This window comes from Cornus florida, unplaced genomic scaffold (assembly GCF_030987335.1).
Source record: "Cornus florida cultivar Cherokee Brave unplaced genomic scaffold, ASM3098733v1 CherokeeBrave_3.0.0_Hap2_Chr07, whole genome shotgun sequence".
NCBI classification, from domain to species: domain Eukaryota; kingdom Viridiplantae; phylum Streptophyta; class Magnoliopsida; order Cornales; family Cornaceae; genus Cornus; species Cornus florida.
Window position 1 is genome coordinate 43,191,915 of NW_026775577.1, and position 25,286 is coordinate 43,217,200.

The following is a 25,286-nucleotide window of genomic DNA, read 5'->3' on the forward strand; positions in this document are numbered from 1 at the left end:
CGAGTGACCCAACAAAAACAAGAAATAAAAAATTCTCTTGCAGCATGCGTCACTTGCAGATTATGGATTTCTTAAAGGCATTAGGAAAAAAGAAAAAAGTTAGATTGAACTAGAGCCATCAAAACTCGGTTATTACTCCTAGAAGACTTAATTATGCCATATTATCATTTTTCACATAGATTTTGCCAACTAAAAAGAAGAATGAGAGATTTTGCTAACTTGGAGAAAATATTTATGTATTAATTCAATATGCAGTATTGGTTCTATATTTCATATTCCTGAAAAAAAACACACTTCAACTTCGATAATTCCTAAAAGCTATTAGAGGAAGTAAAATATTTTCCTGAACATGTTCAGAAAAGGGATTAACTTTTTCAAGTTTTTGTACGCCTCTACGAATATGAACTTCCTTACTATTATGAATGTTCATACACTTCCTTTCCATTCCTTTTCATAAGTAAGTTATATAAATTTTAGTGGTTAAGCATTATGAAAAAATAATAAAAAAAAAAGTTCGTCACCGTGCTTGGCTGGAATGAGAACTTCATGTACAATAATAAACCATGTTTGCTAAGTCGATTATCATTTCCTCCCAATTCTTTTTCATTTGTGTTGACCTTAAAATCGGCTGGCTAAAGCCGATTCTGAATTTGATATGTGTGGGTGTGCCAGAACTAACAATGTGGTTCAAGTGTGTGTAGTTAACGGTAAGTCTCTTTGATAAATTGACTTTCAGGCGATTACAAGAGAAAGAAAATTTAAATTGAACTCCATTGTGAGTTCAATGTGCATGCCTTAATTAAAAGGACTTTAACAATGTGAATGAAATAGTAATTAAAATTGTGAGAATAGATTAGTTAGGTAATGCTATGGTGTCCCTATAGGGTTTTTTTCATTGCCACCGTCGAGGGTCTCTGTGTGCAGAGTTTTCTCATTCCGTCGAGAGTTGGGATCTCTGATCTTCTGTTTTGGGTCGCCTCAGAGGAAGTTTTTCTTGGGTGTGGGGGGTGAGTGGTTGGATAGTGTAGTTTTGGCCTTTAGATCTAGTTGATTTGGTGATTGGTTGGTGTGTGGGTTGTGTTTGTCTGTATCTTTTTCATTGGCGGTTGCTGGTGGGTGGCTTTGAGTTTCTTTGGTGCCTTTTTTCTTGTAGTTATGTCCGTTGTTGGGGGCTATTCTCGGATCCGAGTTGTCTTAGGTAAATGGACTATTTTTTGGACACTTTAGTGGTGTAATTTTCCTTTAAATCTTCATTTGCTTACGCTTCTAATCTTTTGAATGTTTTTGGCCATTTTATCCTTTGGTGGGATTTGGGACTGTTTTGATGTTTACATAGGGCTTTCTCTGATCTGGTTCTTTTTTCTTATGAATCTTCACTGTGTTGAGGGTTGTTGGAGTTGTGAGGTGTTTTATGGTTTTGTTGATGGGTGTCGGGGATGGAGATCTCTGCTAGCACCGGTATGGAACTTGTTGGTTTGTTGGGCTCTCCACCTGGGGTTGGTGCTGAATGCTTTGTTTATTACGTTGGAGGTCGCCGCTTATGGTGGATGTTGTGTTGTGCTCAGCGGTTCATCGGTGGGTCGGCTAAGGGGGTTTTGTTTGGGGAATCCATGCCATCATGGATGACGTCCAGGCTAGGTAATCTAAAAGGTTCATTTTTCTTTTCGGTGGGCCATGTGCTCAAATACTCTGGATGTTTGTGTGTGGCGATAAAATTTCATATATCTCGAGGCATCTTTTTCTCTGTTTTTATGTCTACTTATTTCCTTATATTACTAAGTTGTGTGGATATATGTGCTAGGCATATTGGATACGTCTCTTTTACTGCTGGTCTGGTGAGCCTATTTTATTATCATGTGGTTGATCTCTGGGCTAACATAACTTTATTCTCTCGGTTTATTCTTATTGTCACTGGCAGTCCCTTTCTTTTGAGGATTTTCTTTGCAACATTTTATGCTATCTCTTCTTGGATCGGGCGATCACGGTGGTGGGTTCTTCTTTTGATTCTCTTCTTTTGTAGGTTTCATTATTTGCTGATAGAGATGGACCACCATATCCTGGCTCAATTCCAAGGAATGACACTGACTCCAACCGAGAAAGAGCCAATTGAGCTGTCGGTGGATGATATTGCCTAAAGTGATCAACTTTGTCGTGCTAGTCTCTTTGGGAAGGTGTGGACTGCAAAAATAATGACTCTAGCGGGGGCTAAGTATACATTTGGTAAGCTTTTTAACAAACTTTGGCCTAAAGAGAAGAAACAGGAGTCTATAGCAAAGCGTCTTCAAGTTTTCAAAGTGGCTAGGAATTTGTTCCAGCTTATTATTTCTGATGCTAGTGTCCATTAGCGTATTCTTGATGGTTGTCTGTGGCTCTTTGATGGGCATTTAGTGGTTTTTAAGGAGTGGGAAGAGGGTCTGTTGTTCTCAGATACGCCATTTCAAATGTCTTTGTTTTGGATCCAGATATTGGATGTGCACGCTAACCTACTATCCAAGAAAGTAGGGAAAAAATTACAAATTCCCTAGGTCGGTGTATAAAAGTGGAGTTGCGAGATAAGGGTTTGGGTGACGGGAAGGAGATGGTGGTTGGAGATAGTCGTGTTTTTCTTCTTTGAGTTGAGTTGGATATTTCGAAGCCTTTTTGACAACATATCCTTTTATCCAGTCCGTTGGGAGTAAAGACATGGGTGCAAGTTCACTATGAGAAGCTGCCCTCTTTTTGTTATGCTTGTGGTATTATAGGCCATCATTGGAAATCATTTCCGACTAGAGCTTCTTTGTCATTTAGGGATCTAAAGGAGTATGGGGTTGGTTGGGGGGTGGAAGGATTTATGGGGAAAGACCTTTGGAACCTAGATTGTGAGTTGGTGGAGTCTTCGGGTGATGGAAATGGAAAAACTTGGTTGTATGTGGAGGAAGGAGATTTGGAGGGTGGATAAGGGTCTGGGGTGCTCGGTCTTCGTCTGGTTTCTGTCGGAGGCTTGATAGGGCATCAGATTCCTGGTTTGTGTTTGGCTTGCATGTTATTGGTCTGGGGTCTCATCCGGAGGATAAATCAAAAAATGTTGTGGTTGCATTATCTAGTGTGGGTGGGCAGTCGAAATTGATTAGTGGTGATGGTAAAGGTGAATGTTCCTTTGGAGATAGGGCTTTTCGGAGTGTGGAGGCGATGAGGGATCATAGAGCAGGAAGGGGTAAGGCTATTTGTCAGTTTGGACTTCCTGCTCCTCCATTGGATGGTTGCATCTATCATTCCTGGTTTTTCCTTGTAGAGTCACGTGGCGTCAGTCCAGAATGAGGAGTTGTTGCCCTCGAGCCTGTTACTTCTCCTATTAAAGGCCGGATTCTTCCGTTGCAACGTTAGGATCAAATTTCTAAGGCCTGGAAGAAGGCCAAAAACCATGTGAAACCATTGAGGGGTTCGGCTTCTGGTTCCTCGGCCACTTTGCAGAGCCAAGGTTCTTCCCCCGCTCGGTAAGACCGTAAGCGAAGGCAGTCGAATTCGGGTGGCTCTAATAGTGGTCATTTAAGGGGGAGAAGAAACATAAAACTTTGCTTGGAAGTGTTTTGCCTCAGTCCGATGACTTTGGATCTCTCGTTGCGGTGGTTGGGCTATCTTTCGACTTTTCAGGAAAATCGGGTGCTCATCTTGGGGATTCATATCATTCTGAGTCCTCTCAATCTTTTGCCACTTAATTAGCCTTACTTATGGGTGCTAGTACTCCCACTTTCACCGACACCCTTTAAAGCCTTAGGTTTTTATTAACCTTGTAAGGTGTTAGTCTTGTTTTGGAGGGCTAATGTTTTTGGCGCTGCTAATGTTTTATGTGTTTTACCAGTGGATCCTTGTTCTTACCTCTATAGATGCCATATGGCAATTCTTTAGCCAGGTTATATATATATATATATATATATATATATATATATATATATATATATATATTGTGAGAATAGAAAGGGGAAGAGAAGTAGATATAGAAGGAGATTGAGAGAAGGAGAGATAGAGAGAAGTATTGAAATATATATTATATAGATGTATATATATTATATTCGTTTTCCCTTCTTTCCTCTTTCATTTACTCTATTCTATATATGTATAATATATTATGCATATATATTATATTCGTTTTCCCTTCTTTCCTCCTTAAGTTACTCTATTTTATATATGTATAATATATATAATATATTATATAATATATATAATATTTTTTTTCCCTTATTTCCTTCTTAATTTATTCCTTTTGTCTACAACTTTATTCCCTATATATTGTGTATCAATACAATGTAAACATATAAAAAAATACAAGCAATAAGAGAAATGTAGCATTAGTGGCTCTTGATCCATGGGTGTAGGCCTTAGTGCCGAACCATGTATATATTGTGTTCTTAATCTTTTTCTATTTCATCTTCCTATTTTACATCTTATATTTTCGTATCCTAAAATTAACATGGTATCAGAGCAAAGATCCTAGATCGTTTGCACCAAAGTTTACTTGTCTTCTCTGTGGCTCCATTTGGAGCTCTGCCAAATTGTTTTTTTTTTTTTTTTTTCCTTTACTAATTGCAGTGAGCAGTGAAGGAGAAGACCAGTAAAATATGATCCGCTTCTTGTTCAGATCTCTCTTTGTTTACCTTTTTCGATCAACCATGTGCTTCCAAGCGACGTCCCACATCGTTATGCGCCGATGCTCTTGCAAAATAGACCTGACTCGCGCATCATTGCCCACGGATCTCACTCGTGCTACACACACTCCTCCTTCACCTACAGTAGTCAACCCTCCGAAGCGGTGACCGACTCACTATCATTTTAGTTCCAGTCGGCGACACCTCTTATATTGTCGGCGTTACTGGCCAGATATTTCTTGGCATTTTCCAGCTATGTTGATATTGGCATTACTGGCACAGTTTCTTCACCGGCATTGTCAACTCTCGTTCCACCATAGTTTTCCGGCCTGTTATTGATTACCAACTTAGTTCCGGCAGTTTACCGGCATAGCTCTGGCCTTTTACCGGCTTTGTTCCGGATCTTTTTCATTTCTTGAATGGATTACCTGGATGTCGTCCAGTGTTACTCCGGCCCATTTCTCTGCTTTGTTCTGACTCATTCCCCGGCGTTGTTCTAGCTATTCCCCGGCGTTGTTCCGGCCATTTCCCCTGCGTTGTTCCGACATTACCTGTTGTTGTTCTGGCCTTCAGATGCTTTTCGCTCCATCACCATTTTCAACTATTTCTCGGCGTTGTTCCAGCCATTTCCCCGGCATTGCTTCGGCATTACCTGGCATTGTTTCGGCCTTTCGGATGCTTTTCGCTCCACCACCGTTTTCAAGATTTCATCTCCAAACTCAAGTTGGCTTTGAGAAACCCATCTTGAGTTTGCGGGAGAATATTGAAATATATATTCTATATATGTATACATATTATATTCATTTTCCCTTCTTTCCTCTTTGATTTATTCTATTATATATATGTATAATATATTATATATATTATACATATATATTTTATTCGTTTTCCTTTCTTTCCTCCTTGATTTATTCCTTGATTTATTCCTTTTGTCTGCAACTTTATTCCCTATATATTGTGTATCAATACAATGTAAATATATCAAGAAATATAACCAATAAGAGATATGTAGCCTCAGTGGCTGTTGATCCATGGATGTAGGCCTTAGTGCCAAACCATGTATGTACTGTGTTCTTAATCTTTCTCTATTTCATCTTTCTATTTTACATCTTATATTTTTGCATCCTAAAATTAACAAGTAGGAGATCGAGAGAAAGAAATAGACAGAAATAGCAAGATTACTATATGGGGAAAGTAGAATTAGAGAGGGAGAGCTTGAGAAACAAGGTTACTATTCATAACAAGTATCTTTTACCCAGGATCGACGACTTATTTGATCAGTTGAAGGGAGCTACTTACTTCTCTAAGATTGATTTGCGATCTAGCTATCATTAGCATCGAGTTAGGGAGCAGGATGTTCCTAAAACAACATTTCTAACTAGATATGGATCTTTTGAATTTCGGGTCATGCCTTTTGGGTTGACTAATGCGCCAGCTATCTTTATGCATTTGATGAATAGGGTCTTCAAGGCTTACTTAGATCAGTTCGTCATTGTTTTCATTGATGATTTTCTGGTTTATTCTAAGTTAGAGGAGGACCATGCTAGACATCTTCGCATAGTGTTGCAGACACTTCGTGAGCATCAGTTGTATGCCAAGTTCGAAAAGTATGACTTTTTGCAGCAAGAAGTGAAGCTTCTGGGTCACGTAGTGTCAGAGAAGGGAATAGCGGCGGATCCAACCAAGGTCTTAGCTGTTTTAGAGTGGGGATAACCTACCTTACCCACTGAGATTCGTAGATTTTAGGAATTAGTAGCATATTATTACAGATTCATCCAGGGATTTTTGAAGATAGCAGGACCATTCACCTATCTGACTAGGAATGGGATACCATTTGTATGGGATGAGCATTCTCAGACTGCATTTAACATATTGAAGAGCAAGTTGACTTCTGTACCTGTTCTAGTTACTCCCTAGAGCTGGATAGAGTATCTTATCTACACAGATGTTTCTTTGTAAGGTCTGGGATGTGTTTTAATGCAGGAAGAGCGACCAATTTCTTATGGGTCTCGTAAGCTTAAGCCTCATGAGCTTAATTATGCAACACACGATTGGGAGTTAGCAGTTGTGGTCTTTGCTTTACGCATTTAGAGGCATTATCTGTTAAGGAAGTCCTTCAGACTATTTAGTGGCCATAAGAGTTTGCAGTACCTCTTCACACAGAAGGAGCTGAATATGAGATAACGTAGGTGGTTGGAGTTTGTGAAAGATTACCACTTCTCTATATAATACCATCCAGGGAAAGCGAATGCAGTGGTTGATGCATTTAGTCGCCGACTCTATGCTGGTCTTTCTGCAATGTTTGCTATAGAATAGAATGCTTTGAAGACTGTAGATGAGTTGTCTGATGCTTTTGTGGTGTACATAGTAATTACACCTGCTATCATCCACAAAATACTGAAGGCACAACTTATGGACCAGTAGTGCATCGATAGAGTTACGGAGTTAGCTTCTAGTGATGTCCCATTTTACTCTATTGGGGCAGATGGAGGGTTAAGGTACAAAGGACGCCTAGTAATACCTTCTACTGATGATTTAAGAAAAGATGTTATGATGGAGGTTCACAAATCTGAGTTTTCTATCCACCTAAGCGGAGATAAGATGTATCAAGATATGAAGTGACAATTTTGGTGGGCAGGTATGAAGAGGGATATAGCCATCTTTGTCTCCAAATGTAGTACCTGTTAGATGGTCAAGATTGATCATCAGAGACTGCCTGGTTCTTTGCAGCCACTTCCTATACCGGAGTGGAAATGGGTATCTATATGGATTTTGTTAACGAATTACCCAATTCCAACAGGAACCACAATTTTATTTGGGTCATTGTTGATAGGTTGACCAAATCAGCTCATTTATTACTTATTCGCACTGATTTCACTTCAGAACAGTTGGCGAGGCTTTACATTGCAGAGATTGTGAAGCTGCATGGCATACCAATGTCTATTATATCAGACAGGGATCCGAGCTTTGTATCGAGATTTTGGGGGAGTTTCCAGTAGGCTTTGGGTACCGAATTACATTTTAGCACTGCTTTTCATCCTCAAACTGATGGGCAGACCAAGAGGGTCAATCAGATTATAGAGGATATCCTTCGTTCATCTGTCCTTGATTTTAAGGGCAACTGTGAAGATTATTTGCCACTTACAGAGTTTGCCTACAATAATAGTTTTCATAAGACTATTGGTATGGCACTGTTTGAGGCGTTGTACGGCCGACTATGTCGATCTCCTATTTGTTGGTTAAAGGTCAGTGAGAGCAAATTTCTGGGTCCTGAATTTATCAAGGATACCTCTAAGAAGATTGCTCTTATTCATGACTATATGCGCACTACCTAGAGTAGACAGAAGAGTTATGCGGATCGTCATACTTGTAATTTAGAGTTTCAGGTAGGGGATCAGGTGTTGCTTAAAGTATCTCCCATGAAGAGAGTAATGTGCAGTGGGAAGAAGGGGAAGTTGTCACCATGTTTTGTCGGTCCTTTTATGATTGCGGATCGAGTTTGAGTCGTAGCTTATCGGTTAGTGCTTCTGAATCATCTACATTGGGTCCATAATGTCTTCCACGTGTCAATGTTGCGAAAATTTTTGCAAGATGAGGATCGCTATCAGCATATAGATGTTGGAGAGATCGAGTTGCAGCCGGATGCGACATATGTTGATCCACCATGTCGTATTCCAGAATTGCTGAAATAAGGTAAAAGATGAAATTCGAAGGCGGAATTCCTTTGTTAGGGGGGAAGAATGTAATACTTCTAAATTTTCTACGGTTTTATTTATTTATTTTATTTCAGTTTTATTATCTACGTGGCTATGTGAACTATTATTTATTTATTTATTTTATTATCTACGTGGCTATGTGAATTATTTAAATGTTTTTTTTATCTTATGTGTAATTAATTGTCATTGAGTTGTAATTATTTAATTATTCCGTTTAATTGTTTTTGTTTAGTTAGTTGCTTAGGGTTTTAAATTTATTACTTTATTTTAGTTTGATTTTTTTTTTTTTTATAATATTAAAGGAGGTTTTGGGCTTGTAGTGTGGGCCAACTAAATGGTGTTGGGTAATAGGGAAGAAGTTTGGATAGGCTGATATTTTAGCCCATAGTGGTATGGTTGGGCAAATATATATATAATTATATGTACATATACTATATTAATGTATGTATATATATATATATATATATATAAACCTAAAACGTATATATAAATATACATATATAATATATATATATATATATATATATATATATATATATATATATTCACTAACCTGATAGTTGGTATTGTTAATATTTAATTTTTATTTATATTATAATGTTAAGTGCATTTAGCAGCTTTTCAAATCCAAACATGGCAATGTGTGGTTGATTAGTGTATTATAGATATGGGTGTGATATGGTGTGGTTGGAAGTAGGTAAGTTAGTATATGATTAGGTTAGAGGATAGATTGCATATTTATATTCATGTGTTGTGGTATGTGGGTGAGGCTGTGCACGGAACAGAGAGAAAAATAACAAAGAGCGGCGGCGAAAAAGAAAGAAAAGAAAGAGAGAAATAGGAAGAAAGAAAAAAAAAATGAGGAAGGAGGAGAGTGGTGAGGCTGGCTATTGTGGGCGATATTCGGAGCGCAGAGGTAGACGACGGTGACTAGAAAGGCGTTGGTGTCAAAGGAACTTTTGAAAAGAACGGTGTAAAGTTTCAACCCTAGACTCTTGAGGCAAGTCTTTGTTCTATTCATCTCTAGACGGATTTTAGGGTATAAATTACAAAGAAAGAAATTAGTTTGATTGTATGAATTAATCGGGTCATTACGACATATTTTTCTTTTATTCTATTCCATGAATTTAGTTGTTGTTCTTGCATGTTTCTTGAATTTGGTTGTTTTATTCATAGATTGTTCGGGCACTTTGGGATTTAGTTCTAGGTCTTAGGGATTTGGCTATAGTTTTTTAGAAGAGATTGCAGGGCTATAGATGGAAGGATGAGATGTATGGTAAGTGATGAGCGCTGAATATATGCATATTCGAGCCCCTAAATACATATATCTTAAGGTCTAAAGTGATACTTCTATCCATAGTTAGATTAATTTATGCTTAATGTGTGTTTGTAGGTACTTTCCTAAAGAAATGTTTAAAACTGAGACTTTATGATGATATCGAAGCTTACAGAGTCGTTACCAATCATTCAGAGCAAGCCGAGAGCTTAAATGGTTAAGTTTGAAGAAATTCAAGCCTTAGAGCTCGAGCCCAAGTATGGAGGCTCGAGTATCACAGCAAAGAAAAGAAGAAAAGTCAACAAGACCCAAAAGCTCGAGCCTCGTACCTTGAAGCTCGAGCCTCACAATAAGGTGCTCGAGCCTTACCTAGGGGTGCTCGAGCATTGACTCTCAAGCTCGAGCATGAGGCATTGAAAATTAAACAGTTAATTTAATTGCAAGGCTATGCTCCTAGGTCTCGTGCCTTACCTCCAGGATCGAGCACTAACAACTGAAGCTCGAGCCTAGTGTACTGAAGCTCGAGCCTGGTGTTCTTGATGCTTGAGCCTGGTACCTAGTGCTCGAGCCCTGGCAGCTTGGATTGAGCAATGTGAAAAGAGATGAGTCCTAGAAATATTCTAAGTGTTGAAGAAAAAGACGCTTCGAAAAATAGTTGAAGAAATTTGGCTAAGTGTCAAAGTGAAGATCGAGCACCATTTATGGAAGCTCGAGCATTAATCCTGTGAAGCTCGAGCCTTGTTCCTAAAGCTCGAGCCTGAACCTTAAAGCTAGAGCCTTTGTCCCTGAAGCTCGAGCCTTCCATGACATGTCAGATTAATATTGCGAGATTGTTCTTTTTATCAGTCGTATCTCATCCTAGTTGGGCCAAAAGACCTAAATGCCCACCAAATACTTATTTTCTTTTATAAAAGAATGCATAAGCCTTAATAGAAGGGATCCGAAATTTCAATCTCTTTTATGGTGTTATTTAGAAGGCTGAAGGAGTGGTTGCTTTTAGGGTTCATATAACCTTGAAAGTGAAGATCTTGAGAAGAGAAGTGCCGTCCGTGACGATGGAGATGAACTCAACACAAATGATATCCAACCTTATCATGAGTAGCTAATTCCTCTCTTAAGGCACTGATGTAACCTAACCTAATACTATGGTTTGATTATTTTAACTCTGGGATTAATTTTAATATATGTATTTTCTTGATTATATGACTATGAGCACTAGAGACAACTCAAGTGGTTTTTATGTTTTAATAGATTATAAACTGTTACTACCTTGTCTTAGATGTAATAGTCTGTTTTCTATTCTCGACCTATCTTATTGGACGGTATCTGGTGGAGCCCTGCTGGCCATAAGAATAGAGGTTCGTATAATGGTGTTCCAATGTATTTTGCAAAATAATGTTTTCATAGTCTATGCTTAGGAAAGGTGGATTGTTTGCAATGTAGTTAAAGTAGTTAAAGTAGTTAGAGTAAGTAGGAGGATAATCCACGCTAATCGCAGATAGGTTATAGTTAGCTACTTTTGTAAAACATCTTTCTTTAAAATTCGAATTGAACGAATGTTATTGAGTTCAATTTCTTTGGAAAATATCATTATCAAATTCCCAGAGTTAGTATAATTAACTATAGTATGATGGTTGCGGTGAAGTCAAAGCCCTAAGATCTCTCTCTCTGATCGTTTAACTTAGTTTACTTTATGTTAATTTAATATTTTGTTTTAATTCTAGTTTGTTAAATCATGACAACCAACAAACTTTCCAACCAAGTTACTTGTAAACCGTAGAACAAAGTTAAAGACTGAAATATAAATCTCTTCTCCCTGTGCATTCGACATCTCTTTGTATAGCACTATTCTGCACAGAATCATTCTATTGCGAGTGTAAAATAACAACAACAATTTTTAGCGCCGTTGCCGACGAGATTAGTTTTTAATTAGTTATTTTGGTTTACGAGTCTTCGGACTTTTTGATATCTCACCTACTTCTTTTTCTTTTCAGGTACAAGTTAGCAATGAGGACAAAGACGCTTAAGGGAGAAAAAGATTCGGTTTATTAAACCCTTTTGTGAGTTCTTACTATTTTTCTGTTACTTGGAATACTTTATTTTTGCTATTGTTAGGATTAGTGGAACCAGTACATGTTAATGTCAAAACCTTTAGTGCATGATCCTAAAATAGAGAGAACTATTAGTCAGTTAAGAAAACTTAAGAAAGACTTAAATAATATAGATAGTTCCTCTGATAACATGGTTGAGCAACGTAATGCACCGGGTAATAATGATAATGGTAATAGAGACCGGGATCCACCTGTTCCTCCTCCACAACCACAATTGAGGGACCATTTTATTCCCACCACATACATTTCTCCTTTATGCTTTTTTTTTTCGGATGCTGATGCAACCCATTTTGAGATCAAGCCTTCTATGATCCAAATGATTCCTACCTTCCATGGGTATGCAACAGAGGATCCTTCTAAGCACTTGGATGTGTTTTTGGAATTGTGTTCAACTACCAAGTTGACCACTTTAACCAATGATTTATTCAGAATGCGACTTAGCCTATTCTCTCTCAAGAACAAAGCAAGAACTTGGTTACAGTCCCTTCCAACAAATTCCATATCTGCATGGGACATGTTGCAACATGAGTTCTTGAAGAAATACTACACTGTGGGTAAAACCACACAAATGAGAAGAGAAATCATGGCATTTTCCCAAATCCCAGGAGAACAACTCCATGATGCATGGGAGAGATACAATGATCTTCTGAGAAAGTGTCCACACCATGATATTGCTCAATGGCACTTAATACAGATATTCTATGATAGTCTTATAGATTCTTATAGAAATATGGTGGATGCTTCTAGTAATGAAGCTTTTCTGTGTAAGAGTCCGGCTGACGCTTGGGAACTGTTTAAGGCCCTAAGTGAAAACTTAGTGCAATATGCTTCTTCCTCTAGGTCTAGGTCTTCACCTAGAATGTATAAGGTTGAAAAACTTTATGAGGTAGATAAATCTAATGAGTTAACCGCTCAAATAGAAGCCTTGAACCGTAGGTTTGATCAAATTTTATCATTTGGCTTTGCTCCCATCGCCAATCCATAAACTGCCTTACCCAAGGAAGTTTGTTCCATCTGTATTAATCCTAACCATTTTGCTGACACTTGCCCTATGTTAGGATAATCATCTGAGATCCCACAGGAGCAAGCGAATGCTACATTCTCTAGACCAGCCTATAATCCATATTATTCTATATATAATCCTGGCTGGAGAGATCATCCTAATCTGTCATGGCGTAATTCAAATCAAGGAAATACTGTTCCTCAATCTCAGGGGCAGTATCAGAATTCATCCAATCCTATGCCATAAAATAAATCTTTCAACCAATCTAGTATTTACCATCCACCTCAGTTTAGGAATTAACCCACTCAAGCTCCAAATCTTCCACCTCCGCCTGGAAATTATGCGTTTGAGTAACAAGTGCTCAATTCTCTTGTTGATCTTAAAGCCAATACCCAACTTATAAATTCTCATTCTCAAGCCATAGCAAAGTTAGAGGTACAAGTTAGGTAAGTAGCGAGTACTCTATCTCGAAGAGAGGATGGAAATATGCTTAGTCAGCCAATAGCCAACTCGAAAGGCAGACTTATATGATTGATGAAACCAATTCCTTAGGTATTCATCATGAGCAAGTTCAGGCTATAACAATATTGAGGAGTAGTCGAGTGGTTGATAACTAAGTTGAAAAAGGACATGAGAAAAAAGAAAGGCTTAGGATTCCCATTGTTCCTATCATTCATAATCCACATCCCAAGGATGTTTCCTCAAGTTTTATTCCACAATCCACAGGAGGAGTTAAAGGTGGAGTTACTTCTTCATCTGTTCCTAACCCTGAGACAGCTTATGAACCAAAAGTGCCTTATCCAGAGCGTCTCAAGGAACCCTCCCACTTTTGGTAAATAAGGGGAGAAAATTTAAGATATGATGGAGGTTTTTTAACGGGTCAAAATCAATCTTCCTCTGCTCGATGCTATAAAGAAAATTCCAGCCTATTCCAAATTTCTAAAGGACTTGTGCACTCTTAAGAGAAAATCCAAAAGCCAAGTTCCTAAGAAAATTTGTCTCGTCGAGCAAGTCAGTGTTATTCTTAAGTATAACACTCCTCTAAAGGTTAAAGATCCTTGTGCGCCTACAATTTTTTATGTCATTGGAAACAATGTGATAGAGCGACCACTTCTTGACCTTGGAGAAAGTGTTAATCTTATTCCTTACTTGGTGTATGAGAAGTTAGATTTGGGAGAGTTAAAACCTACGTCGGTTGTTCTACAGCTTGCTGACTGTTCTGTCAGACAACAGCGAGGTATTGTTAAAGATGTACTTATAAAAGTAGACAAGTTCTATTTTTTGGTTGATTTTCTAGTTCTTGAAATTGAACCGGTCTACAATTCCAAAAAGTATATTCCAGTCATTCTTGGGCGACCTTTTCTAGCCACAACGAATGCGTACATTTACTGTAGGACTGGAGCCATGGATTTATCTTTTGGAAATATGAAAGTCAATTTAAACATCTTCAATGCTATTCATCATTCCCACGATGATAGTGAACGCTTCTTCCTTGATTTTATTGATGAGTTGGTTGAGGAATCACTCCCAACTATTTTATCCAGGGATCCTTTAGAAGCTTGTCTGAATCACTTCAACTATGAAGATTTCGATATCGATGCTTCGATAGCTGAAGTGAATTCTTTGCTCAATTCCACTACTATCACAGATTTTCCTCTATGAAAATCTAAGTTAGAGCATTTTCCACCACTTTCTAGTACTCCGCCTATTCCTTCTTTAGAGTCTCCACCTAAACTTGAGTTTAAGCCACAACTGAAAAAGCTCAAGTATACTTTCTTGGGTTTAAATGACACCCTCCCGGTGATCATTGCTTCCAATCTTATAAGTTCCCAAGAAAGTAGTCTCTTAAAAGTTCTTAAACAAAACAAAGAGGCTATTGGATAGAGTGTGGCTGATTTGAAAGGAATTAGCCCCACAATTTGCATGCATCAGATTCATTTGGAGGAGGATTCTCGAATATCTCGTGAACTCCAACGAAGATTGAATCCTAATATGAAGGAGGCAGTGTTGAAGGAAGTTGTGAAGTTGCAAGATGCGGGAATAATTTACCCCATCTCAGATAGCAAGTGGGTGAGTCCTACTCAAGTAGTACCTAAAAAGACAAGTATTACAGTAGTTGAGAATTCTGAAGGAGAATTAGTTCCACAACGCACCACCAATGGATGGCGTGTGTGTATTGATTACCGGAAACTTAACTCCGCTACTAGAAAAGATCATTTTCCACTTTCATTCATTGATCAGATTCTAGAGCGATTGGCTGGCCAGAGCTATTATTGCTTTTTAGACAGATATTCCGGCAATATTCAGGTGGCCATTGATCCTAAGGATCAAGAGAAAACTACTTTCACTTGTCCATTCGATACATTTGCATATAGACGGATGCCTTTCAGTTTATGTAATGCGCCAACAACATTCTAGAGGTATATGGTGTCTATCTTTTTGGATATGGTTGAGAAGTTTCTCAAAGTCTTTATGGATGACTTCTTTATTTTCGGGTCCATATTCGAAAACTGTCTCCAAAATCTTTCCCTAGTGCTTCAGCGTTTTAGGTAAACCAATCTTATTCTTAGTTGCGAGAAGAGCCATTTTATGGTTCAAGATGGAATTGTGTTAGGCCATATCATTTCAGAGAGAGGTATTGAAGTTGATAAAGCTAAAGTAGATTTGATCTCAAAATTGCCTCCTCTTACCTCTGTAAGGGGAGTGCGATTATTTCTTGGGCACACTGGGTTCTATCGACGCTTCATTAAGGATATCAGCAAAATTTCCCATCCTTTGTGTAATTTACGTGCAAAGAACGTTCCTTTTGTCTTTGATGAATCATGTCTTGAAGCTTTCCAAAAGCTTCGCTCTCTTCTTTCTTCAGCTCCTATCATGAATCCTCCGAACTGGGCTCTTCCGTTTGAGATTATGTGTGACGCATCTGATTATGCTATGGGTGATGTCTTGGGATAACGAGTGAATAAACTTCCTCATGTCATTTACTATGCGAGTAAAACTCTGTCAGATGCACAATTGAATTATACAACTACTGAAAAAGAGTTATTTGCTGTTGTCTTCGCTTCGGACAAATTCTGATCATATCTATTAGGTTCCAAAGTCATAGTCTATTCTGATCATTCTGCTTTGAGACATCTTCTTTCCAAAAAGAAAACTAAACCCCGTTTGATTTGATGGATCCTCTTGCTTCAAGAGTTTGATTATACGATCTGAGAAAATGTTGTAGTTGACCATCTTTCTAGAATTCGTATTGAGGATACCTCATCTTCACTTCCCGTTTGTGATTCCTTCTTGGATAAACAACTGTTTGAGGTTTCTGGTAAGGATTTGGCTTGGTTTGCTGATATTGTGAATTACCTCGCAATAGCCAAAATTCCTTTGTCTTGGTCAAAGTAAGAAAATAATCGATTCTACTCCCAAATTAGGATGTACTATTGGAAGTCCTCAGTTATTCAAATACTGTGCTGATCAAATCATTCGTAGATGCGTTCCTAAGAGTGAGTTTTATAGTATTCTGACCTTCTGTCATAGTTTGGCATGTGGATGTCATTTGAGTGCAAAGAAAACTGCAGCTAAAATTCTTCAGTGCGGTTTCTTTTGGCCTTCGCTCTTCCGGGATGCAAACTTATTCTGTAGATTATGTTTTCTCTAGAAGGAACATAAAGCCTTTAACTCCAATCTTAGTTATTGAGGTTTTTGATGTTTAGGGTATTGATTTCATGTGTCCTTTTGTTCTGTTTAATCATAATGAATACATTCTTGTAGCTGTTGACTATGTGTCTAAATGGGTTGAAGCAGTAGCTACTAAAACCACCGATCATGCAGTTGTTGTTGAGTTCATTCAAATGAACATCTTTAGTTAGTTTGGTATGCCACGAGCTATTGTTAGTAATGGGGGTGCTCACTTTTATAATACGTACTTCTGTACCTTGGTCCAAAGATACTCTGTCACTCATAAAGTTGCTTCTGCCTATCATCCCCAAACAAGTGGCCAAGTAGAAATATCCAATCGTGAAATTAAAAGAATTCTTAGCAAATGGTTAAACCAGATCGTAAAGATTGGTCTTCTAGACTGAACGATGCTTTGTAGGCTTACTGTACTGCTTATAAGACTCCGATTGGTATGTCACCTAACCTTCTAGTCTATGGTAAAGGGTGCCATCTTCCTATAGAGTTAGAACATAGAGCTTTCTGGGCCATTAAAAAGCTCAATTTTGATATGACATCTGTTGGTTCTAATAACAAGCTTCAATTAACTGAGCTTGAAGAATTGCGTAATGATGCTTATGAGGGTGCTAAGGTTTATAAAGCAAAGACTAAGGCATTTCATGAAAAGCAGATCTTATGTAAGACTTTTGAGCCTAGGAAGAAGGTTTAGTTGTTTAATACACGACTGAAACTTTTCCTAGAAAGTTAAAGTCACGTTGGGAAGGTCTATACATGGTTATTTCTGTTATACCTTACAGTGCAATAGAAATACAAGATTGGAAGATTGGACAACTGTCCAAGTTCAATGGACAGAGATTGAAATCCTATATAGAGGGTAGTGTGCAGAGAGGCACAGTGGAGGCAATAGAACTTCATGATCCTATTTACTTGGACTAGAGAGGTCGGGTTTTCGTCGAGCTATCAACGTTAAACATAGCATGCTGTCAAGCTATCGACATTAAACTTAACATTTGTACGTTGTACCACAAATTTTGTTTTATTTTTATTTTTTCATTATTTTCGTGTGTTTTAATTAGTTATTTTTCGTGGTTTAGTAATTTTTAGGTTTATTTTAGTTATAGTTTAGTTAGCTTAAGTTTGAAAAAGAAAAAGAAAATAAAAATTGAAAAATAATAAAAAATCCAAATATTTGTAACAATGCTCGAGCCTGACAGTTGAGGCACGAGCATCAGCAGCTACAGGCTCGAGCATCAGTACCTGAAGCTCGAGCCTTCCATCATTGTGAATTTAGGGAAGAGTGGTGGCAAGCTCGAGCCCAAACCTTTGATGCTCGAGCCTGAGGTTCTAAAAGTTTTAAAATAAAAAAACTGAGTACTCCGTCTCCTAGAATAAAAAGGAAATCCATGGTTCTTTATATAAGCTCTCCAAGTTCTCTTACTATCCATAATCGGAGTTACTTCTCATTTTCATCCCAGATCTACAAGAAATATAGAGGTAAGTTTTTCTTTCTTTATCTTCTTTTAATTAGACTTTCTTGAGTTCATTAATTTTCTAGATCTAATAAAGGAGAGTATGACTTATTCTTTGAATATATGATTCTTTGGGTTCTGTTCTACATCATCCACATAGACTAGTTGTTTAGATTGAATCATACACTAAGATTTGCGATCTGTGTTGCTGAAAATCCAGGTAAGGCTCGAGCTTTGCAATTTGAAGCTCGAGCATTGGTTGAAGCTCGAGCCTGAGAGGTTGAAGCTCGAGCTTCCATTAGCAGATTGCAGAAGAGTTTTGGAAGATTTTAAGGATTTTTTTGAGGATGATTTGTCCTACTTCTGCTAAGCGCGCTAGAGGGATGAAAGATTTGTTGCCTAGTGCTTCGAAGACAATTACAATTTCTTATGAAACGAACTTTGATTATTAGGCATTCATCAATGATCCTCGCATTAGATGGGCTATGAAATCATTTCGTGGTCCTTGTTACTCAGGTTACTTTTCCTCGTTTAGTTCATTTATTTTACCTCAATCTTGTTTATAGTGAGGATGACCCTTGGGAGCTTAGGACTACGATTAATGGGCATGAGTTGATTATTAATCCTGATTCTACTGCTGCAGCTCTAGAATGTTATCATGCTCTTCCTGAGGTAATAGATGAGCGATGTAGTTGTCCTATTTTCACACCTTTTCCTAGGGTACAAATTACAGAAACTCTGATTCAGAAGTTGTGTGATGGTAGGTTTTCCAAGAGAAAACGTAGCAGCACTACCAAAGCTAAAATTCTGAAGACGTTATGGATTCCAGATTCTATCATCTCTGCTAATGTCCATCCTCTTGGATATAAGATTATTAGGAATACTGATTTTCTCTAGGAACTGTATGCTATTTAGTTTGAGCATTGGTATTCATTCCCTAGAATGATTTTCTGTCAACTATTACAGTTTTGGCCAAAGATTAAACCACACAAAACTGTCCCTACCCATATGCCACCCTTTCTATACATGATTACAAGATTGTTCGAATTGCAGGGTTTTGTGGTGGGTCCAAAAGAAGAATCATGTGATGAATCTCCAAAATTTGGGACGAAAGAATGGAATAAAGTATGGGGACATATGCCGGCACATCATTGGGATGCAATAGAGTTTGGTGATGAGGGATACATAGCAGTTGCTGCTAGGAGGGCAGATGATGAGGCTACGGATAAGGAGGTGTATCTCTCCGATTCTAGGCTCTAGGTTAGGAGGAGTCCTATTCTTGCAGCCCGGCCTGAGAGTTCTTCTCAGGCTGAGATTAGAGAGTTACAGGCCAGGGTGGCCGAGTTGTAGGATGGTTAGATGGTGCTGCAGCAGATGCTGACTGCACAGTAGAGCATATTGGAGGAGTTATTGCACCGCACTCTGTCCGCTCCTTCTACTTCTTCCGATTCACCACCATTGCCTATGGATTAGCTTGTTAGGGCTTTTCTGTATTTTTGTTGACTAGGGTAGTCTTTTTGATGTATTTATTTCCATATGATGTATATTTGCCCTAAGTCTTTATTTTAGAAGCGTTGTATTGATTTCTGATATATATATATATATATATATATATATATATGCTTTTTGATATTATCCTTGTGTTAGTATTTTTGTTCATTGTGATATTCTCTATGATTACTCTATACTCTTGTTACTCTGATGTGTGTTGGAGTTTATTGATTCTGCCAGATACTACAGATTAAGTTTGGGGGTAATTTGACTGACAGCAACCTTGGGTGGTTTTGAGGAACCACTATATTGAAGGATGAGATGCTGAAAATTCTTTTTACCTGTCTTTGCATTCTTTTGTCATATCTTTGCTAGTCTGCTTGTATGGTAATATCTTTCTAACTCTCTTTTGTTCTCACACATTGAGGACAATGTGCACCATAAGTTTGGGGGTAAGTTGTTGGGAAATTTTAAATTTTAAATTTTGGTTTAACACAAGGATATGATTTGATAGTTGATGATATGAGCATGTATTTGAGTCTGTTGATGGTTATATACTCTGTTTGTAGTCTAATGTTGGTTAGAAATGGTTTGTATGCTAAAATATTGTGAAAAGGATTCCTTGAAATTTTTTGAAATCAATTGGTGGCCTGTGGTCTACTCTATTAGGATGATTATTGTTTAATGATACTGATCTCTGAGATGCTACACTTTACACATATTCACACTTTCATGAATTTTGTGGGGTAGAAATTAGAAGTCTTATTTTGTTTTGAGTTAGACTGAGATGATCAGGTAGATTTGATAGTTTTGATGATCATGGCATAGGGAAAAAAAAAAAAAAAAAGAAGAAGAAAGATTTGGTATGTATGCAATGTAATAAAGAAAAAATTTTCACCAATGTGAAAGAAAAAAAAATGAAAAAAATGATGTATGATGAAAAAAGAAGTAGAAAATGATTAAGTTCAGGTTTGTACTTAGATTGCTTGAGTGATTAAGGCTTTAGGGGTGTGTTCTGACACCTAATACCCTAAGATCGTCTGGTCTGGGAGTCATTGGTTGAAGCTTGTTACGTAAGGGGTTTAGGTTGCCTAGATTACTTGAACAATTAAGTCCTTAGGGGTGGTTTAACACTTAATGCCTTAAGACCATCTGGTCTGGGAGTCATTGGCTGAAAGTTCGCTACATGGGTGATTTAGAAAGCTTAATAAATCTGAACATTGCACCGTATCCTTTTTGAAAAAATGCATACCCGAGAAAAATAAAATACCTTGGGAGTTAGAATTTGAAAAGTTTGCCTGTGAATTAAGGAATAATAAGGAATAAATGCAAGTATGGACAGTAAGCCACACGTTGAATTATAGGATCACTATTATAAAGTGTTTCAGAGACTAAGATTGTTGAATAAATGATTAAACTGATATATGAAAATATGGATGCTTAATTGAAATTTGAAGTTGAACGTTTTTCGGTTTACATGATTGGTACATTTGCTGTATTTGAATGATTAATGAACTGTAAGGATAATATGATTTGAAAACAGGCTTGAATCAGCTTGCTGTGCAGTAAGGCACTGATTTGAGAAGTTTGTGGGTATCTTCACTAGAAACCCTCATGAGACTACAACTTGTCCACTAGGGGTAACCTAGGGGTATAAAGGCTTGTTGCATAGGCTAAATGCAACCATGATTCCCACAAAAGTGGCTTTTTAGTTCTGTATTACTAAGGGACTAGCAATATGTAAGTTTAGGGGTGTGATGAGCGCTGAATATATGCATATTCGAGCCCCTAAATACATATATGTTAAGGTCTAAAGTGATACTTCTATCCATAGTTTGATTAATTTATGCTTAATGTGTGTTTGTAGGTACTTTCCCAGAGAAATGATTAAAATCGGGACTTTATGATGATACCGAAGCTTACAGAGTCGTTGTCGGTCATTCAGAGCAGGCCGAGAGCTTAAATGGTGGATTTTGAAGAAATTTAAGCCTTAGAGCTCGAGCCCAAGTATGGAGGCTCGAGTATCACAGCAAAGAAAAGAAGAAAAGTCAATAAGACCCAAAAGCTCGAGCCTCGTACCTTGAAGCTCGAGCCTCACAATAAGGTGCTCGAGCCTTACCTAGGGGTGCTCGAGCATTGACCCTCAAGGCTATGCTCCCAGGTCTCTTGCCTTACCTCTAGGATCGAGCACTAACAACTAAAGCTCGAGCCAGGTGTACTGAAGCTCTAGCCTGGTGTTCCTGATGCTCGAGCCCGGTACTTAGTGCTCGAGCCCATGCAGCTTGGATCGAGCAATGTTAAAAGAGATGAGTCCCAGAAATATTCTAAGTGTTGAAGAAAAAGATGCTTTGGAAAATAGTTGAAGAAATTTGGCTAAGTGGCGAAGTAAAGATCGAGCACCATTTATAGAAGCTCGAGTATCAATCATATGAAGCTCGAGCCTCCATGACATGTCAGATTAATATTGCGGGATTGCTCTCTTTATCAGTCGTATCTCATCTCAGTTGGGCCAGAAGACCTAAAAGCCCACCAAATACTTATTTTCTTCTATAAAAGAAGGCGTAAGCTTTAATAGAAGGGGTCCGAAATTTCAATCTGTTTTACGGTGTTATTCAGAAGGCTGAAGGTGTGGTGGCTTTTAGGGTTCCGACAACCATGAAAGTGAAGATCCTGAGAAGAGAAGTACAGTCCGTGACGATGGAGATGAACTCAACATAGATGATATCCAACCTTGTCACGAGTAGCTAATTCCTTTCTTAGGATACTGATGTAACCCAACCTAATACTATGGTTTGATTGTTTTAACTCTGGGATTAATTTTAATATATGTATTTTCTTGATTATATGACTATGAGCACTTGAGACAATTCAAGTGGTTTTCATGCTTTAATAGATTATAAACTGTTACTACCTTGTCTTAGATGTAATAGTCTATTTTCTATTCTCAACCTATCTTATTGGACGGTATCTGGCGGAGCCCTACTAGCCATAAGAATAGAGGTTATATAATGGTGTTCCATTGTATTTTGCAAAAGTATGTTTTCATAGTCTATGCTTCAGAAAGGTGGATTGTTTGCAACGTAGTTAAAGTAGTTAGAGTAGGTAGGTGGATAATCCACGATAACCGCAGATAGGTTATAGGTAGCTAATTTTGTAAAACATCTTTATTTAAAGCCCGAATTGAACGAATGTTATTGAGTTCAATTACTTTGGAAAATATCATTATCAAATTCTCAGAGTTAGTATAATTAACTATAGTATGATGGTTGTGGTGAAGTCAAATCCCTAAGATCTCTCTCTCTGATCGCTTAACTTATTACTTTGTGTTAATTTAATATTTTGTTTTAAATCTAGTTTGTTAAATCATGACAACCAACAAACTTTCCAACCAAGTTACCTATAAACCATAGAACAAAGTTAAAGACTGAAATATAAATCTCTTCTCCCTGTGGGTTCGACATTTCTTTCTATAGCACTATTCAGTGCGGAATCGTTCTATTGCGAGTGTAAAATGACAACAATAATTTTTGGCGCTGTTGTCGGGGAGATTAGTTTTTGTTTTAGTTTTTAATTAGTTATTTTGGTTTACGAGTCTTCGGACTTTCTTATATCTCACCTTACTTCTTTTTCTTTTCAGGTACAAGTTAGCAGTGAGGATAAAGACGCTTAAGGGAGAAAAAACTTCGGTTTATTAAACCTTTTTGTGAATTCTTATAATATATATATTTTTTTTTCCTAAATGAAGGAATTTCAATAGAATATGAACAAAATAGTACAAGAGGAAAGTTAGGGCATCCCCTTACAAAAAGAAAAAACAAACCAATACCCTTAAATAAAGGATATACAAAACTCACAAACTAGCAAAAACAAATAGAACTACAAAATGTCCTGAAGGCATACCCCAAGAACATCAAGTACCTCCCAAAGAATACATTTTACTAAATCCTTAAACTCTCTCATTCTATCATTAAACATTCTGTCATTTCTTTCCCACCAAAGAAAATATAAAGTAGCTGTAAACATGATCCTTGCCATCTTCTTCCTACCCTTCCCTTAAGACTGCAACTTAAAACATTCTGCCAACTCAAAAATCCCATTACACTTTTTTCTGTTACTTGGAATACTTTATTTTTGGTATTGTTAGGATTAGTGGAACCAGTGCCTATTAACTTGCCAAAATAGGTCAAAGCCTTTAGTGCATCATCCTGAAATAGAGAGAACTATTAGTGAGTTAAGAAAACTTAAGAAACACTTAAATAATATAGATAGTTCATCTGATAACATGGTTGAGCAACGTAATGCACCGAGTAATAATGGTAATGGTAATGGAGACCGGGATTCACCTGTTCGTCCTCCACAACCACAATTGAGGGACCATTTTATTCCTATCACATACACTTCTCCTTCATGCTTTGTTTTTCCAGATGCTGATACAACCCATTTTGAGATGAAGCCTGCTATGATCCAAATGCTTCCTACCTTCCATGGGTATGCAATAGAGGATCCTTATAAGCACTTGGATGTGTTTATGGAATTGTGTTCAACTACCAAGTTGACTACTTTAACCAATGATTCATTCAGAATGCGACTTTTTCTGTTCGCTCTCAAGGACAAAGCAAGAACTTGGTAACAGTCCCTTCCAACAAAGTCCATATCTACATGGGATATGTTGCAACAGGAGTTTGTGAAGAAATACTATACCATGGGTAAAACCACACAAATGAGAAGAGAAATCATGGCATTTTCCCAAATCCCGGGAGAACAGCTCTATGATGTATGGGAGAGATACAATGATCTTTTGAGAAATTATCCACACCATGATATTGCTCAACGGCACTTACTATAGATATTCTATGATAGTCGTACAGATTCTTATAGAAATATGGTTCATGCTTCCAGTAACGGACCTTTTCTGCGTAAGAGTCCGGCTGACGTTTGGGAACTGTTTGAGGCCCTAAGTGAAAACTCAGTGCAATATGCTTCTTTCTCTAGGTCTAGGTCTACACCTGGAATGCATATGGTTGAAAAACTTTATGAGATAGATAAATCTAGTGAGTTAACTGCTCAAATATAAGCCTTGAACCATAGGTTCGATCAAATTTTATCATCTGGCTTTGCTCCTATCGCCAATCCACCAACTGCATTTCCCACGAAAGTTTATTCCATCTGTATTAATCCTTACCATTTTGCTGACACTTGCCCTATGTTGGGACAATCATCTGAGATCCCACAGGAGTAAGTGAATGATGCATTCTCTAGACCAGCCTATAATCCATATTCTTCTACATTTAATCCTGGCTGGAGAGATCATCCCAATCTGTCATGGCGTAATTCAAATAAGGGAAATACTGTTCCTTAATCTCAGGGGCAGTATCAGAATTCATCCAATCCTATGCCACAAAAAAATTCTTTTAACCAATCTGGTATTTACCGTCCACCTTAGTTTAGGAATCAACCCACTCAAGCTTCTAATCTTCTACCTCCGCCTAGAAATTCTGCGTTTGAAGAAGAAGTGCTCAATGCTCTTATTGATCTTAAAGCCAATACCCAACTTCTGAATTCTCATTCTTAAGCTATAGCAAAGCTAGAGGCACAAGTTGGGCAAGTAGCGAGTACTCTATCTCGAAGAGAGGATGGACAGCTGCTTAGTCAGCCAATAACCAACCTGAAAGGGCAGACTTACATGATTGATGAAACTAATTCCTTACGTATTCATCATGAGCAAGTTCAAGCTATCACTATATTGATGAGTGGTCGAGTGGTTGACAACCAAGTTGAAAAAGGATAGAAGAAAAAAGAAAGGCTTAGGATTCCCATTGTTCCTATCATTCATAATCCACATCCCAAGGATGTTTCTTCAAGTTTTATTCCATAATCCACAAAAGGAGTTGAAGGTGGAGTTACTTCTTCATTTACTCCTAACCCTGAG

General features: G+C 37.7%; 2 non-coding genes across 2 annotated transcripts; both read right to left on the reverse strand.

Annotated features, from left to right (window-relative positions):
• Positions 1-12,291: 12,291 nt before the first annotated feature.
• Positions 12,292-12,397, reverse strand: LOC132267904 (small nucleolar RNA R71). Its single transcript, XR_009469123.1, has one exon. It is a non-coding gene; the product is annotated as a small nucleolar RNA R71 (small nucleolar RNA).
• An 11,678-nt stretch (positions 12,398-24,075) lies between these two features.
• Positions 24,076-24,181, reverse strand: LOC132267950 (small nucleolar RNA R71). Its single transcript, XR_009469140.1, has one exon. It is a non-coding gene; the product is annotated as a small nucleolar RNA R71 (small nucleolar RNA).
• Between the last annotated feature and the right edge of the window lie 1,105 nt (positions 24,182-25,286).